Source organism: Ambystoma mexicanum, chromosome 3q (genome assembly GCF_040938575.1).
Source record: "Ambystoma mexicanum isolate Mex_15411 chromosome 3q, UKY_AmexF1_1, whole genome shotgun sequence".
NCBI lineage: Eukaryota > Metazoa > Chordata > Amphibia > Caudata > Ambystomatidae > Ambystoma > Ambystoma mexicanum.
The window spans coordinates 264,172,302-264,189,440 of record NC_090926.1 but is presented as its reverse complement, the minus strand read 5'-3'; the positions used below and the strand labels follow the sequence as shown (position 1 = coordinate 264,189,440).

Genomic DNA, 17,139 nt, shown 5'->3' with positions numbered 1-17,139 from the left:
TATAGTGGAGCACAGCCTCTGGTGCTGGTTCTGCAGGGATCCCCGTACCTATGGGGAGCCCCCCTTCACAGGCAGTACACTAATTCTAGGCTTGCAGTTTTTTTTTTCGATGAAATCTGTTTTGATGAAAAATTGCTAAGCATGACCCTGACAAGGAACAATTGTGATTTATTTTCTGTTTTTTTTTATATATTGGTCCCTGGCCATATGTCTCAGCATGATGGCACTATACTGTGTTGTCCTATTAGAATGCTCTCACTTGAATGGCTGTGAATGTCCCACTATTTGGTGGCAGATTCTTCAAATTTTAGTTTGGGTACGGGTAGTGCCACTGGGGTTTCTCGATGAGCACCCTGCTAATATTCAAGGCAGTATACTGTGAACACTTGGTTACCTGTGTATGAGAATATGACACAAATGGTGAAATGAAGGGTACTTTCTTTTCCTGATCAGAATGTTGTCAGGTAGCAAGGATACTAGTTCTACAAGAACAAAATCTATACTTTTAGCTGGATTTTTCTCTGGTGATAACTTTGTAAGTATCTAACCTAATGGTGGAACAGTGTCGCTCAAAGGAAAGACCAGACTTTCCAATGGTATCTGTAGCAGAGCATCCAGGCTTAAATTCAGGAGGGAGGAAGGTATAATTACCCCTAACAGACACCACAAAAATATGCCACTCTGATATACTAAAAAATATATGCACTTTATTTCCAAGGTCACACAAACAATGTATATGAAGGGAAAATGAGTCTTCATGTTACACAGAGCACATAGCCAAGCATAGCATACGTAAAAAAACAATACCTGGACAGTTAAAGTCTTAACTCCCTCTTTCAGGCCTTGAAATTATGGACATTCCCTGTGTCCTTTACTGTGCTCTTGTATTTTTTATTGGTGTATTTATTGAACGCAAACCTAGCTTCGAGAAGCAACAGAGTGCTTTACAATCAAAGCGGGAAGAACAGTCAAAGGAAGCAGAGAAACAGAAAGTGGGGCTCTAAAAATACGGAAGGAGGAGGGCGGGCAGTTTGGAAGCAAGGAATCTACAAGCAACCAGGTGAGTAAACAGTGGGTGGCAGATTACCCAGGCTCAGGTTTGGTGGGGAGTTGAGGATGTTTGGACCTAGGTGTTAGAGAGGAGCTCTTCCTGGAAGACGAGGGTCTAGAGCTCCTTCCTGAACTGTAGAAGCGAGGGGTTGAGTCTGATGTTGACGAGGAGGAGGGTACAGAGTCATGGGGGAGTAGACAGCCGTTCAATTGAGGGTCCCCTCCTGCAAGCAAACTTTGCAGCTGCGGGTGCTCATAAGCATTCAGAGTCTCAGACAACAGCTCTATCATATTCAGGTGCTGGCCCAGGTATCTCAACAGTAGTTACAGGTCATTTAGGGGGTGAAGATTTCTTTCCCCTTCTTATGAACCTTTGACTCCTTGGCCTTGGGTTTTCCCTTTGGCTTAAGTTGTGCCTTATGCTTGGCTGAGCCAGCCTCCTTTGAGATCTACTGACTGTTCTGTCGGCTGTCACCCATTGTTAGGCAGAAACCTGTGCAGTTCCCTCTGGGACCACTGCAAAAGATTTAGGACTACAGGTGTTTGGCAGTAAACCCACTTGGTAGCAGTCTGTACCACACAAATTCACTTGGTAGCTGTGGCTGAGCAGTCAGACTTCCCTCAAGAAGAGTTAGGCAGTATACAGATTATTCACAATAGGTCAAGAGAACACAATAGAACAAGTAAACACTGACCAGGGCTTGGTGTAAAAGAGATATAATTATTTATTTAAAACCACATCTAGAAAAACACACAGGCACTAATAGTAAGCAATTAAAAAACATGGTCACTAAAAGATAAACACTCCCTTAAAAGAATATTAGACAAGTCTTCAGTAAAGCCCCACTTATTTTCAGACAGCAGTGAGCGCTTAACGTAGATGGCACTCTAATAATTCGTTTTAAAAGGGAGAGAAAAGCGGAGAATAAATTGAAACAGATCCCAACACTTTTTCACGAACACAACAAGGGAGGAAGGCAAAGTAACACTAGGAATTCAGAGTCCGTAGGCCGGATCCGCTTAAGAGGATCCAAACGAAATGTGTCCAAGGTCAGACGGTTGCAGTGCACAAAAGTCTTGTAACGGTTCAAAAAGGAGTTGGATCAAAGAGAGGGACCAGTTAGAGGGTCAAGGCGGCCAGCCCAGTCCAGAAGGTTAAGGGGTTATTATTACCTTGTAGCACTCTTTAGAAAGGGAGGCCTGGCGGACCCGGTACCTTTAAAGTGGTGAGAACACTCCAGCGGGGGCAGTTGTTCCTGGAAACGGGTGCAAGTCGGTGCTTCGTCAGGGGGAAGAGAGGATCTCGTCGGGGAAGAAGAGTCCGTTGCACTGCCAGGGAAGAAACCAGCCGCAGAGTTTCTCAGGTACAAGGAGCGGTCCGTTGATTCGCGGTTCAGTGGTGAGTGGCTATCCGGCCGCCGGGGTGCTTGGCACGGGCAGTTCGACCACAAACCGGTCTGGGGTGCGAAGAAAGAAGGTAAACTGGTTGTGCCCACCTTTCAGGGGAAGAAGCCTCTCCAGCCGGGAGATCTTCTCTGTCGTCGGGAAGTGGTGAGTCGGTTCCGCAGGGCTCCACCGGTGGTGTTGTCGTGGTAGGTTGGCTCAGCTTCTCCCTCGTCGGATTCTCAGGTCCTGTGGCGACTTCTGAAGTTCCAGTCCCCAAAGCCCTGCTTTTATGCAGCATACCCCCATTCACTCAGCCTAGCTGTCAATCAAACATTCTAAGTGGTGAGCCGGCCGACTCACCACTTGGGCCAATCACACAAAAGTGCGACTTTAGTCACCAAGGTAACTCAGTCCAGGGTGCCTAAACCCCCTCCAACACCCCCTGTGGTACCCAGACAGAGTGGCACCACTTTTGGAGGCTTCTGTGGAGAAGCCCGCCAAAAAGTGGAACAAAGGGCTCGACTTGGGTTGGAGTCACAGAAGAGAACACAAACGCCATTTTAGAATCGAGTCTTGGCAAAAAATACCAACCGGCCAATTAATATTAAATAAATAAACCGGCGGTATGTTTGAGGCTATGAGAATTAAATAATTAAAGTTGGTAGCCTCAAACAATGGGACAATCCCATAGGGAAATATTCGCGATCGAATATAAAAAGTAGTTTCCACTGCCAAAAACTCGATCAGGGGGGACGGAGATGTGCCCCCTCGACTAACAGACCCCGGGGCAATCGAATTGCCCCAACCAGTACGTCCACAATATGATGGTTTGTACTGGTTTCTGTTAATAATTTGGGACTAGTAAAGCCAATGGTGACTTTACATGCCTTGGGAGACGGTAGTCAGTCCCAGGGTGTGGAGTCTATGGTGGGGTGTCACTAGGACACCCCTGTGTTACGGCACGTAGGGTGCTGTGTAACACACATTGTAAAAACACATGAGACCCTATGGAGTAAAGGACCCCATAGCCCATAAAACACATTAACAGTCAAAGGAACACCATAAATCATGTCCAAGAGTGGGAGAAAAAGAGTCTCACTTTTGGCAGGAGAAAAAAACAAACTCCAAAAATCCAGCAAAGCTGATGGGGGACTCGCTAGGTTAGGAAATTCAGCCTAAAGAGAGAATTCTCCCTAACACTCCTGGATGAATCTCATACCTCTAGTCGATGACATGCATCCTATAGAGGCCATCAGCATTTTGGTGGTGACACCCTGACCTGTGCTCAATGGTGAAATCAAACCCTTGCAGGCAGATTGACCATCTCAATAGTTTTGGGTTTTCCCCTTTCATTTGCATTAACCATCTCAGGGGTTGGTGGTCAGTCTGAATGACAAAAGTAGAACCATACAAGTATGGCCTAAACTTCTTCAGAGCCCACACAATAGCAAAACACTCTCGTTCAATGGTTGCCCACCTTGTTTCAGGATCCTTCAGTTTTCTACTGATGAAGCAAAATGGGTGCTCCCTACCTTTCCCATCCAGTTGACTGAGGACTGCACCTATTCCTACATTTGAAGCATCTGTTTGCACAATGAAAGTTTGGTGGTAGTCAGGAGCTCTGAGTACTGGGGCTTGGCAAAGAGCCTTTTTCATGGTTTCAAAGGCCTGATTGCTTTCCTCATTCCACCTAACCTTTTTAGGGAATTTAGGAGAGGAGATGACATTCAGTGGAGAAGCTATGGACCCATAGTTCTCAATGAAATTCCTGTAATACCCAGTGAGACCTAAGAAGGCTCTCAACTGGGTCTGAGTAGTAGGTGTTGTCCAATTTTGCACAGCTTCAATCTTACTGGGCAAAGGCCTTATTTCTCCACCTCCTACCTCATGTCCAAGGTAGACCACTTTACTCTGTCCAATATGGCATTTACTTGCCTTTATGGTCAGATTGGCCTTTACAAGAGCCTGCAAAACATATCTCCGGTGGTCCACATGTTCTTCCCAGGAATTGCTGAACACTGCTATGTCATCCAAGTATGCCATGCAGAAGTCCTCCATCCCATTCAGAACCTGGTTTACCATCCTTTGAAACGTAGCAGGTGCATTTTTCAATCCAAAAGGCATACCCTTAAACTGGTATAAGCCAACGGGGGTAGAAAATGCAGTTTTCTCCTTGGCATGGTCTGTCAGGGCTATTTGCCAATAGCCTGACGTCAAGTCAAATGTGCTGAGGAACTTGGCTGCACCAAGTCTATCCACCAACTCATCTGTCCTTGACAAAGGGTGGGCATCAGTCTTAGTGACTGCATGAAGATCTCCTTAATCCACACAGAATCTAAGTTCTTTAGATCCTGCCTTTGGTACTAACACAACTGGGCTAGACCATGGACTAGTAGAGGGCTCTATTACCCCGAGATCAAGCATCTTGTTGACCTCACCTTTGATGTGGGTTCTTACATTTTCTGACATTCGATATCCTCTGCTTTTGACTGGCAGACAGTCACCAGTGAGTATGTCATGCTGTCCCCAAGGGGTCAAGCCTGGTGAAAGTGAAAACAGAGAGGCAAACTGATTCAACATAGATTTGCACTCTTCCTGTTGCTCAGGTGTCAGATTTGAAGAGAGATTTACTCCTTCAATCTTTTCGTCTAAAGGTAAGCCTCTGAGGAGATTAGGAAGCGCTTCACTCTCTTCTTCTTCCTCTGATGATGCTAGAAGCAAAGCTCCTACATCAGGTCTGGAGACATACGCTTTTAGTCTGTTGGTGTGGAAGACTGTTGGAGCCTCCTTGGGGTTGCCCAAGTCCACCAGATAGTTGACCTCTCCAAGTTTACCCACACCTTTGAAGGGCCCCATCCATTTGTCTTGCAAGGCCCTCTGCCTTGTTGGAATCATAACGAGAACTAGCTGTTCAGGGGGTTGGGTCCTCCGACGCATTCCATATTTATGACAGGTAATGTCCACAGCTGTGCTGCTTCGGAAAATCTTTGGCGTCTGCGTCCTGCGTCAGTGACGTTGATGCGCCGTCCCCGAGGACCTCCTCTGATGGCCGACGTCACCCGATGTGATAAGTAGGACGCAGGACGCCCCTAGCCTCAGTTCCGTTTTTTCCGCGAACGTGTTCGCTTCATGAATTTCGGTACGCCTCGACTCGTTGGAGTTTGCTGTTTTCTATTCTCGGTTCGTTGAACCTGTTCGGTTTGTTGTGAAGACCTGTTCATGGCGATGTCTTTCTCATCTTCAACCCCACGTCCGGGCTACAAGAACTGCGGGGACTGTGGGTCCAAAATGTCGGTCACGTACTCGCACGACGCCTGCCTCTGGTGCCTCGGGGAGGCCCACGATACGGACGACTGTGTCGACTGCCAGTCGCTCACTGCAAAGGCCTTGTGGGAACGCAAGAAGAAGCTGTCGGTAGGCCGGGTGTCTAAGCCCCGGAAGTCGAGGTCTGCAGGGCTTTCGACAGATGACTCGAGGGGTGACTCTCCGCGTCATCTTCGGAAGTCTGGTGGGTCTCCTTCCAGGAGTCGGTCTCGCCACTCCTCTGCCTCTTCTAGGCATTCCAGGAAGCGCCGGCATAGGTCGCCTTCCCCGTCCTCTTCCGAGGACTCCGCCCGTCGGCGGGTCGCTTATCCCTCCATGCAAGCGACACCGGAGGAATGGGCTTCCTTCGGGAAGCAGATGCTAGCGATTCTGAAATCGCAGGGCACGGGTCTGTCCGCGCCTCCGAGTGGGGTCGGTCGGCACCGGTCGAGAGACACTGCCCGTACGCCTTCTGGCTCGGGTGGTCGGCACGGCTCACGGGAGAGGTCCCGCTCGGACAAGGGTAGCCGTTCGCGCCATGCCTGTTCCAGGTCCCGGTCCTCGACGCGCTCGAGACCGCGTGATCCTGTGCCGTCTTCGAAGAAGATGTCGACGCCTGTGGCGCCGAGGTCGTCGATGATTTCTCTCGAGGCTCTGCCTACGAGGGGGTCGTCGACGCCGTCGGCACCCAGGTTGTCGAGAGACACGCTCGGAGCTCCGGCTTCGAGGACTGTGTTGACGCCGCAGATGCTGGAGGCGTTGCAGCTGACGTCGATGCCGATTCGCTCGACATCAACGCCTTTTCTGTCGACGCCGGCGCCGACTTGTTCGAGGCGGTGGTGTCGGAGGGGCCCCGTGGCACGGGGTTTGCCCCTAGAAAGGCTATGGCTAAGGTTCGGCAATGCTTTGGCCCGCAGAGGTCTTCCTCTCCCCACCTGGAGTACATTTCAGAGGGTGATGAAGGCTCTGATGGCGGCCTGGTTCCGGTTACCGTTCCAGATGACCTTATCTCAGGCCATAGCCAGTTTGATGACCTGAGGCAGTCGCTGCATGATGCCAGTGGACTGGACACCTCTCCGGAGGTGGAGTTTTGTCGGCCGGAGCCTGGCACTCATCCCGATTCTTCATATCGGCGCCTTATGTCTTGGGTTACCGAGTACTTGGGTTGGTCAGCTCCCCCGGGGGAGTTCGTTCAGGATGATCTCACGGACATCCTTGATCTCGGTCCACCCACTGACCCGGTTTTGCCTTTTCATATGGCTCTGCAGAGAAGGGTGGCGGCGGCTTGGACTGCTCCGGAGAGTCTCCCGGCAGTGGGCAAGTCTTTGTTGCGGAAATACCGTCCAGCCAGTAGCGACCCCGGCTACTTGTCTAGGCACCCCACCCCGGAGAGTTTGGTGGTGCAGGCGGCTATGGCCCCGGCAAAGCAGGCATCGTATCCTACCATCCCTCCGGATAGGGACGACAAACGTTTTGACGGCTGGGCGAAGAAAGTGTTTTCTTCTGGGGGTATGGCGCTTCAGGTGGCCAACTCCATATGTGCCTTGTCTCGTTTCACACACTCTCTGTGGAACTGTATTGCATTAGCGGCTGAACATATTCTCGAAGGGGACGAACGGGATGGTTTCCTTGCTATGGTTCAGGATGGCAATGATGCTATGTGTGAGGCCGTTCAGTCGGGTTTGGACTTGGCGGATTGTGTCAGCCGGTCCATGGTGGCGAGCACCGTAATGCGCAGGTTTGCGTGGTTGCGGAAGTCTGGGTTCGCTCCTGATTGCAGTCCCGGCTCCTCAACATGCCCTTTGACGGTGAACACCTTTTTGGCAGCAAGGCTGACGAGAGACTTGAGAGGTTGCAGACCTCAAAAGCTGCAGCAAAGTCGTTGGGCGCTGCAGTTCACCAACCTCCGCCTTTTCGTCCTAGGGGACAGCAATGGAGGGGAGGTTCCTTTCACTATTACTCGTCCTTCAGTAAAGCGAGGGGAGCTAGCAGTCAAAGAGGCCATTGTAAGAGTGCCAGAGGTGGAAATAAAGGTACTCGAGGTGCCAAGGCCGCTCGGGCAGTTGCCTCTTTGCCCTCGGGCAACGCCGCAGCCGCTACCACTCAGTCATGAGGCCAGGTCCCATGGTTCGCCGGTTGGGGGAAGGCTGGCGCAGCATCCTGTAGAGTGGCAAGCCATTACTTCGGATGTGTGGGTTCTGGAGATCATAACCCACGGCTACTGTCTTCCTTTTTGGCAGAGGCCTCACGACAATCCACCAGGGAGCCTCTCTTTGAAGAGTCCGGATCCGCTCCTTGCGCAGGAAATTCAAGCCCTGCTGGAGAAAGGTGCCATAGAACTGGTGCCTGTAGCAGAGAGGAACAAGGGATGGTATTCCCCTTATTTTTTGATTTCGAAGAAAGACGGGGGATTGAGACCCATCATGGACTTGCGCGGTTTGAACAAACTCCTCAGAAAGGACAAGTTGAAGATGGTGACTCTTTCTCAAGTCCTCCAGGCCCTTCAGCTTCAGGACTGGTTGGTGTCTCTCGACCTCAAGGATGCTTACTTCCATGTGCCGATCCATCCCAAGCACAAGAAGTACCTGAGGTTCGCGGTTGGCGACTCGCACTTTCAGTTTCGGGTCCTGCCGTTCAGATTGACCTCCGCCCCGAGGGTTTTCACCAAGCTCATGGTGGTGGTGGCAGCGCATCTCAGGAAGGGGGGGATTCACGTCTACCCGTACCTGGACGATTGGTTGATCAGGGGGAGCTCTCCCGAGCAAGTCCTGGATCATCTGTCCGTCACCTGCCACTCCCTTCACAGGCTGGGCTTCTCCCTCAATTTAAAGAAGTCCCATTTGACACCAACGCAGCGGCTCCAGTACATCGGAGCAGTGCTCGACACGTTCCTGGGGCAGTGTTTTCCTCCTCAGGTGAGGGCTCTTCACATTCAGCAGATGGTGCACAAGTTTCAGTTTGCCCAGAATCTCCCAGCGTCCGAGTTCTTGAGACTGCTCGGCCTCATGGCATCCTGCATTCTTCTGGTGCCAGAGGCTCGTCTGCGGATGAGATCTTTGCAGTGGGCGCTCAAGCTCCAGTGGTCTCAGTCCTCTGGCCGGCTGTCGGACCCTGTTCAGGTGCCGCCCTCGGTAGCCCGGGACCTTCTGTGGTGGGCCATCGAGGGCAATCTGATGAAGGGGGCCCCATTTTGGCTGCCCTGGCCGGAGGTGACGATCGTGATGGACGCATCCCTCACGGGATGGGAGCTCATGCCAACGAGTTGACAGTCAGCTGTCGTTGGTCTCCGTCGGAGTCCAGACTCCATATCAATCTGTTGGAGCTGAGGGCCGTCAGGCTAGCCCTGAAGGCTTTTCTGCCGACTGTGCGCGGAAAGAGTGTCCTGATTCTAACGGACAACACGGTGGCCATGCACTACCTCAACAAAAAAGCGGGACAGGGTCACTTCCGCTGTGCAGGGAGGCGATACAGCTCGAGTTCTGGGCCATCCAGCAGGAAGTTTCGATCTCGGCGGTTCATCTGGCCAGAGACGACAACGAGACGGCGGACGCTCTGAGCAGGCAGAGCACGATCTCTCACGAGTGGGAGCTGGCTCAGGAGATTCTCCTGGAAATCTTCGCCCTTTGAGGGACCCCTCAAGTGGATCTCTTCGTCTCCAGTGTCAACCGGAAGTGCGAAAGGTTTTGCTCGCGGGAATTTCCTCCAAAAGGAGCCTTAGGAGACGCGTTCGTGGTGGAGTGGTCATTCCCACTGCTGTACGCATTTCCTCCAGTCCCCATCATCCCGCAAGTGCTGCAGAGGTTACAGAGGTTCGGTTCCCGGATGATCCTCATTGCTCCGGCGTGGGCCCGGAGGACGTGGTACCCGGACCTTCTAGACTTGTCCATCTGCCCTCCACGTCGTCTTCCCTACCGAGACGATCTGCTCTCACGGGAGGGGGGTGAGGTTCTCCATCCAGAGGTCAGATCCCTCAATCTTCACGATTGGCTTCTGAAAGGTTGAGGTATAAGGATTGGGACCTCCCTGAAGACGTGATGGAGGTGTTGCTCTCGGCCAGGCGTCTGGCAACAAAGTCTCTGTACCGTTGCCGTTGGAAAAAGTTCTGCGACTGGTGCAGAGTTCAGAATGTGGATCCTTTTGAATGTGACATTCACATGGTTTTGTCTTTTTTGCTTTCTTTGGCCCACCAGGGTTTGCAAGTGGGGACCATTAAAGGTTACCTGGCGGCGCTGTGCATATTTAAGCGCTCGTCTGAAGAGTGTTCCTATTTTAAGATTCCTTTGATTTCGCAGTTTTTGAAAGGGCTCACTAATGTGTTCCCTCGTCACCTTTTTTGGTGCCAGGTTGGGATTTGAACCTTGTTCTTAAGTTTCTTATGGGTGCTCTGTTTGAGCCTTTACATTCTTGCCCGTTGAGGCTGTTGACTCTGAAAACTGTGTTTTTGGTTGCGGTTACTTCCGCTCGCAGAGTGAGTTACAGGCACTTTCAGTTAAGCCACCCTTCACTGTGTTTCATAAGGACAGGGTGGTCCTTAGAGTTCGTCCTTCTTTTCTTCCGAAGGTGGTTTCGGAATTTCATTTGAGCCAGAAGGTTGTTCTTCCGGCGTTCTATCCTCCTCCACATCCTGGTAAGGAAGAGGAGAGGCTCCATAGGCTTGATCCTAGGAGAGCGTTGAGCTTTTATATTTCGCGCATGTCCTTCTCAAAGAGAAGGCATGGCAGTAGAAGGTCCCACTTTCTTTTAAGGGGGTCCTCTAAAGCACCTATCATGCTCTTCATGTTTCTGTTGAACCGTTCAACCAGTCCATTTGTCTGAGGGTGGTATGCGGTTGAGAACTTGTAAGTAACTCCGCAGGTTTTCCACATGGCTTTCATGTAGTGGGACATAGAATTTGACCTCCTGTCAGAGATTACTTCCTTAAGAAACCCAACCCTGGTAAAAATACCAAGGAGGGCCTTAGCCACAGCCGGAGCCGTAACAGTCCTCATAGGAATTGCCTCAGGGTACCTAGTAGCATGGTCTACTACAACAAGTATAAACATGTTGCCTGAGGAGGTTGAAGGATCAAGGGGGCCAACACTGTCCATCCCTACTCTCTCAAATGGGAATCCCACAACTGGGAGAGGCACTAAAGATGCCACATTCTTGGAGCCAACCTTACCAGAAGTCTGGCAGGTGTGGCAGCTCCTGCAGTATTTATCTACTTCAGCCCCCATCTTTGGCCAATAAAAGTAGAGTGAGAGCCTTTCCTTAGTCTTCTTGAAACTCAAGGGCCCAGCCAAAGGAATCTCATGGGCTAACTGCAAGAACTGTGGTCTGTTCTCTTGGGGTACTACAAGTCGTTTGTTGTCCCCAGGTACAGACTCGGTTGGTTCACTGTAGAAGAGGCCATCTTCCCAGTGTAACCTATATTTCCCAGACTCTTGCCTTTCAGCCTGAGCATCTGCCTCGTGGCGAAGACCTTCCAGAGTTGGATATTCTCTCTGTCCCTTACTGAAGTCTGCCCTGTTGGGTCCACCTTCTGCCAGTAAAGACTGCAGCTCAGAATGGTCAACAGGATCCATATCTCCAATGAGTTCCTGGCCTTCCACTAGCTCTTCTTCAGAGTCTAGTTCAACCACACAGGGTTGTACCTCTCTCAGCCTCAGCTGGAGGGGGAGTTACTGGTTTAACTTTGGACAACCTCGGGGAAGTCCTTGTTGGCTGCACTGGGATGCTGACTGCTGGTTTCTTGTTAGAAGTCTTAGGTTTCCCTTTTGCTTCTTGTTGCTTAGAGACAGCAGCTGACATCTCCAGTGGAGCAGGAGTGATCTCTTTCTTCATCATCTCCTTCGGAGTACCTCTCATGGTTCTCTCCCTTGCAGGTCTGGTGAGCTCCTGTAACCTTTTAATAGGAGGTCTGGGGGTATGTGACACTACTCCAAGAGTTTTGTCATTACCCAGCAGAACCCTTCCTGGCACCTCACTTTGTATGCCGACAGGTATCTTCACAGTCATGTCATTACACTGGATGAGAACTGGTAATTGGGGAAGCATCTGCACAGGCCCTCCAGCTAACTAGGTGAGGCTTTTGGGTGCCTTAACAACATCCTCAGCCTGAAAGAACGATGTGTCCACCACAGTTATGCTGGCCCCAGTGTCCCTAATGGAAGGAGTGTCCTGACCATTCACCTGGACACCGTCCTTATAATACTCTTTAGTATTATCTGGGATAGAATTATAGACATCTAAGTTCTGTTGTTCCCACAAACCCAGAGACACTAAAGAAACACTGGCTGAGACTCCAATGGGTTCATCAGCTAGTAATAGAAAGTTTCCACTTGCCATTTGTACTTCCTCCTCTGGAGCGAAGGCTAAGGAGACAAGCTGGACCCCTGAAGGTTTACCCTTACATCTGGGATCTCCTTTCACATGGTCAGTAGAGCCACAAACAAAGCATTTACCAAATGCTTTCTGGAATGGTGGCTTGTTCTGACCTCCTTCTGGTTTGGCACCAGGAGGTACACTAGCCCGATATGGTTTCCCTGGTGGTTTACCCTTTTGGTTCTGTTTGGGGCCCTCTTTGGAACTGGAATTATTAGAATTCTCTTTGGAGTCCTTTTTTGGCTGTTTTCCCTCATCCTTTTTCTGAGTAGCCCCAGAATCCTTGTGAGTGGCCCTGTTGGCAACCCACAAGTCAGCAGCCTTAGCTAACTTCCTGGAATCTAATTCCCTTTAATCAGCCAAATGCTGTCTGAGCTCAGGAGAGCAGGCGTCATAAATCGACTCCAACATTACAAGATTCTTCATTCCTTCATAAGTGTTAACTATGTAACCCTTAATCCATCCCTATTCTTTTCAAACTTTCACTCACCCAGGTAGCCCAAGGGGTACCATCATGCTTTTGAGGGTCCTAAACCTCTTAAGGTACTGGGAAGGGGTCTTCCCAAATCTAGCTATCAAAGCTAGTTTCACACATTCATAATCCTTCTTATCCACCTCCCCCAACTCCATTACTACATCAGTTGCAACAGGGGGAAGCCTAGAGAACAACCAGAGAAGTAACTCATTCCCTGTGATGTCCTGGAGCCCATGATTATACTCAAACATTTTTAACCAATCCAACACATCCAATTTAGGTTCATACATACCCACTAATTCCTTAGGCATCCGTGGTATTTTGGGACTGGAACTCCTAGAAGAACCAGAGGCGAGAGAAGCATTTTCCACAGACAACTTTTTCATTTCTAATTCATGGTTAAGCTCTATTTCTCTGAGTCTTAACTCAGCTTGCTTCTGCTCAGCCTGGGCATTCATTCTTCTGAACTCTAGCTCTTGGTTTCTTTCAGATTGAGCAATAAAACGTTTGTACTCTAATTCAAGCTTCATTTTTTCAAGTTCAAAATAAGCAGGGTTACATGTGGGACCTGGTATAGGCCCAGTAGGTACAGTAGGTAAGGCAGACAGAGGCTCAGAGTGGCTAACTTCATTAGGTTCACTGTCCTCTTTTGACTCATTATCAAGGTTTTGATTCAGATCAATACCATCACTGTTTTCTACATTTGCTTGGGGGGGGGGATAGATTCCTCTGTACCACCCAGACTTTGGTTTTCTAACAATCTTTCTATAAGTTCCATTTTCTTGCCCTTCTCAGAGAGATTCTTATGTCTACACAATACTTTTAAGCAATCAGCAGTTTTGGCAGACAGTGATTCTAGGGTATAACTCTCCATAGCAGACATAGTTAGAAAATCAGTTTTTTAGTGCTAAGCTCTGTGGTTAGTTGTCCTAAAGTGTCCAACAAGCACTCTAAAGTGTATACTCAATACAAATCCTACCGCTGTACACCAGTGTTAGGCAGAAACCTGTGCATTTCCCTCTGAGACCACTGCAAAAGATTTAGGATTACAGGTGTTTGGCAGTAAACCCACTTGGTAGCAGTCTGTACCACACAGATTCACTTGGTAGCTGTTGCTGAGCAGTCAGACTTCCCTCAAGAAGAGTTGGGCAGTATACAGAGTATTCACAATAGGTCAAGAGAACACAATAGAACAAGTAAACACTGACCAGGGCTTGGTGTAAAAGAGATATCATTATTTATTTAAAACCACATCTAGAAAAACACACAGGCACTAATAGTAAGCAATTAAAAAACATGGTCACTAAAAGATATACACTTCCTTAAAAGAATATTAGACAAGTCTTAAGTAAAGCCCCACTTATTTTCAGACAGCGGTGACCGCTTAACGTAGATGGCACTCTAATAATTCGTTTTAAAAGGGAGAGAAAAGCAGAGAATAAATTGAAACAGATCCCAACACTTTTTCACAAACACAACAAGGGAGGAAGGCAAAGTAACACTAGGAATTCAGAGTCAGTAGGCCGGATCTGCTTAAGAGGATCCAAACGAAATGTGTCCAAGGTCACACGGTTGCAGTGCACAAAAGTCTTGTAACGGTTCAAAAAGGAGTTGGATCAAAGAGAGGGACCAGTTAGAGGGTCAAGGCGGCCAGCCCAGCCCAGAAGGTTAAGGGGTTATTATTACCTTGTAGCAATCTTTAGAAAGGGAGGCACGGCGGACACGGTACCTTAAAGTAGTGAGAACACTCCAGCGGGGGCAGTTGTTCCTGGCAGCGGGTGCAAGTCGGTGCTTCGTCCGGGGGAAGAGAGGATCTCGTCGAGGAGGAAGCAGGAGTCCGTTACACTGCCAGGGAAGAAACCAGCCACGGAGTTTCTCAGGTACAAGGAGGGTCCGTTGATTCGCGGTTCAGTGGTGAGTGGCTATCCGGCCGCCGAGGAGCTTGGCACGGGCAATTCGACCACAAACCGGTCTGGGGTGCGAAGAAAGAAGGTAAACTGGTTGTGCCCACCAGTCAGAGGAAGAAGCCTCTCCAGCCGGGAGATCTTCTCTGTCGTCGGGAAGTGGTGAGTCGGTTCCGCAGGGCTCCACCGGTGGTGTCGTCGTGGTAGGTCGGCTCAACTTCTCCCTCATCGGATTCTCAGGTCCTGTGGCGACTTCTGAAGTTCCAGTCCCCAAAGCCCTGCTTTTATGCAGCATACCCCCATTCACTCAGCCTAGCTGTCAATCAAACATTCCAAGTGGTGAGCCGGCCGGCTCACCACTTGAGCCAATCACACAAGAGTGCGACTTGAGTTACCAAGGTAACTCAGTCCAGGGTGCCTAAACCCCCTCCCACACCCCCTGTGGTACCCAGACGGAGAAGCACCACTTTGGAGGCTTCTGTGGAGAAGCCCGCCAAAAAGTGGAACAAAGGGCTCGACTTGGGTTGGAGTCACAGAAGAGAACACACACACCATTTTAGAATCGAGTCTTGGCAAAAAATACCAACCGGCGAATTAATATTAAATAAATAAACCGGCGGTATGTTCGAGGCTATGATAATTAAATAATTAAAGTTGGTAGCCTCGAACAATGGGAAAATCCCATATGGAAATATTTGCAATCGAATATAAAAAGTAGTTTCCACTGCCACCAGCCAAAACTCGATCAGGGGGGTCGGAGACGTGCCCCCTCGACTAATAGACCCCGGGGCAATCGAATTGCCCTGACCAGTATGTCCACAATATGATGGTTTGTACTGGTTTCTGTTAATAATTTGGGACTAGTAAAGCCAATGGTGACTTTACATGCCCTGGGAGACAGTAGTCAAGTCCCAGTGTATGGAGTCTATGGTGGGGTGTCACTATGACACCCCTGTGTTACGGCACGGAGGGTGCTGTGTAACACACATTGTAAAAACACATGAGACCCTATGGAGTAAAGGACCCCATAGCCCATAAAACACATTAACAGTCAAAGGAACACCATAAAACATGTCCAAGAGTGGGAGAAAAAGAGTCTCACTCTTGGCAGGAGAAACAAAACAAACTCCAGAAATCCAGCAAAGCTGCTGGGGGACTCACTAGGTTAGGAAATTCAGCCTAAAGAGAGAATTCTCCTTAACACCCATGATCCTCAACTTGAGTTCATTCCTCAACAGCACTTTTTCTGGAACTTGCCACTGAACACTACTCAATTTACTGCTAGGGTGACCGGCATTACTGGGAACATTTGAGGGCAGCCACCCACCACTTTGGCAGTCCTCAGGGGAGCTCTGGCAAATTCCTCCAAGTTTACCAATGGGAATTTGTTGGGGAGTTTTACAATAGTCCACCAATAGTAAGACTTTGTTTGTGTGGTCAGAACAGAAGCAGACCTGGCCCTGCTTTGTAGGCCCTGAAGATCGCCTGTTGCTGCTTGTCTGTCCCGCAAACGCATTGACTGCCACTGCTCTGATACTGCCCTACATACAAAATTTGTTACTGGCCTGATTGCAGCCCACGCCCAACTTGATTACTGCTGGTCGCGCTACCACGCACCACTGATCACTACTTGGTTGCTTTCCTCGCCAAGCTCATACCTATCACTACTATGATGACCCATGTGCACCCTCGTCGCATCATGGCCAACATCGCACCCCCATCAGCACGCATCACTCCGACCCCATTCCTCCCATCCTTCTTCACTAAACCAAACCCACTGGTCAATCAGGTGAATCCTAACCCTACCCACACAACACGGCCAAGAAATACCAGCGCCAGGAATCAAACACTAGGTCTCCGCTCCAGACACCCACTGAAAACTCCACCCGCCAACCCTGGCAACCATCAGGTCACAGACCTCCCTAAAAATAACACTAACCCCAACATATATAATACGCACAAGCGGCCACCACTAGCCATGACCACAGAGACATCCACAAGCAAAAATGGAAAGCCAACAGCCACGACCCCCTCCAACTTACAATGTGCCTTGATTAATGCCTGCTCCCTTCCCGCCCATGCCACAGAGACCTATGACCTTCTAACCAACCTCGACATCTTAGCCATCACAGAAACCTGGCTTCACAGTGCCGCTGGCTCTGCCCTCTCCTTAGCCATCCCACCAGGGTACACCATCCTTGAACAGGACAGACCGTTAACCACAGGCGAGGAAGTAGCCCTCATAGTCAAAGAACACTTAGATATAAGACAATCCCCATCAGAACTTGGAGATAATATTGACTCCCTTTCGGCTAAAATCGCACTATCAGCGAACTCCACCATTACCATCAACCTAGTATACCTACCTCCAGGCTCCATATCTGACTTCCATGAAAACCTTACCACCTCCTAGCCGACAACCTAAAAACAACCACCAAAACTATACTCCTAGGTGACCTCAACCTGGGGTTTAATGATAAAAAGGACAGACCTTCCACAGCGCTAGCTCTAGCACTACAAGAACTAGGCTTTGAACAAAAAATCTGCTCGCCTACGCATTGCAAAGATCGCACATTGGACTGGCTAGCTGATCACAACTGTAGCATCAATATCGGCTCCATCACACCTATCCCCTGGTCTGACCACTCACTTATCCAC

At 49.6% G+C, this 17,139-nt stretch overlaps 1 protein-coding gene across 2 annotated transcripts in view; it reads left to right on the top strand.

Moving 5' to 3' along the window:
• The window catches only part of MCRS1 (microspherule protein 1), a 700,973-nt gene that overhangs the window by 470,201 nt on the left and 213,633 nt on the right, over nt 1-17,139 (top strand). The window lies entirely within an intron of this gene.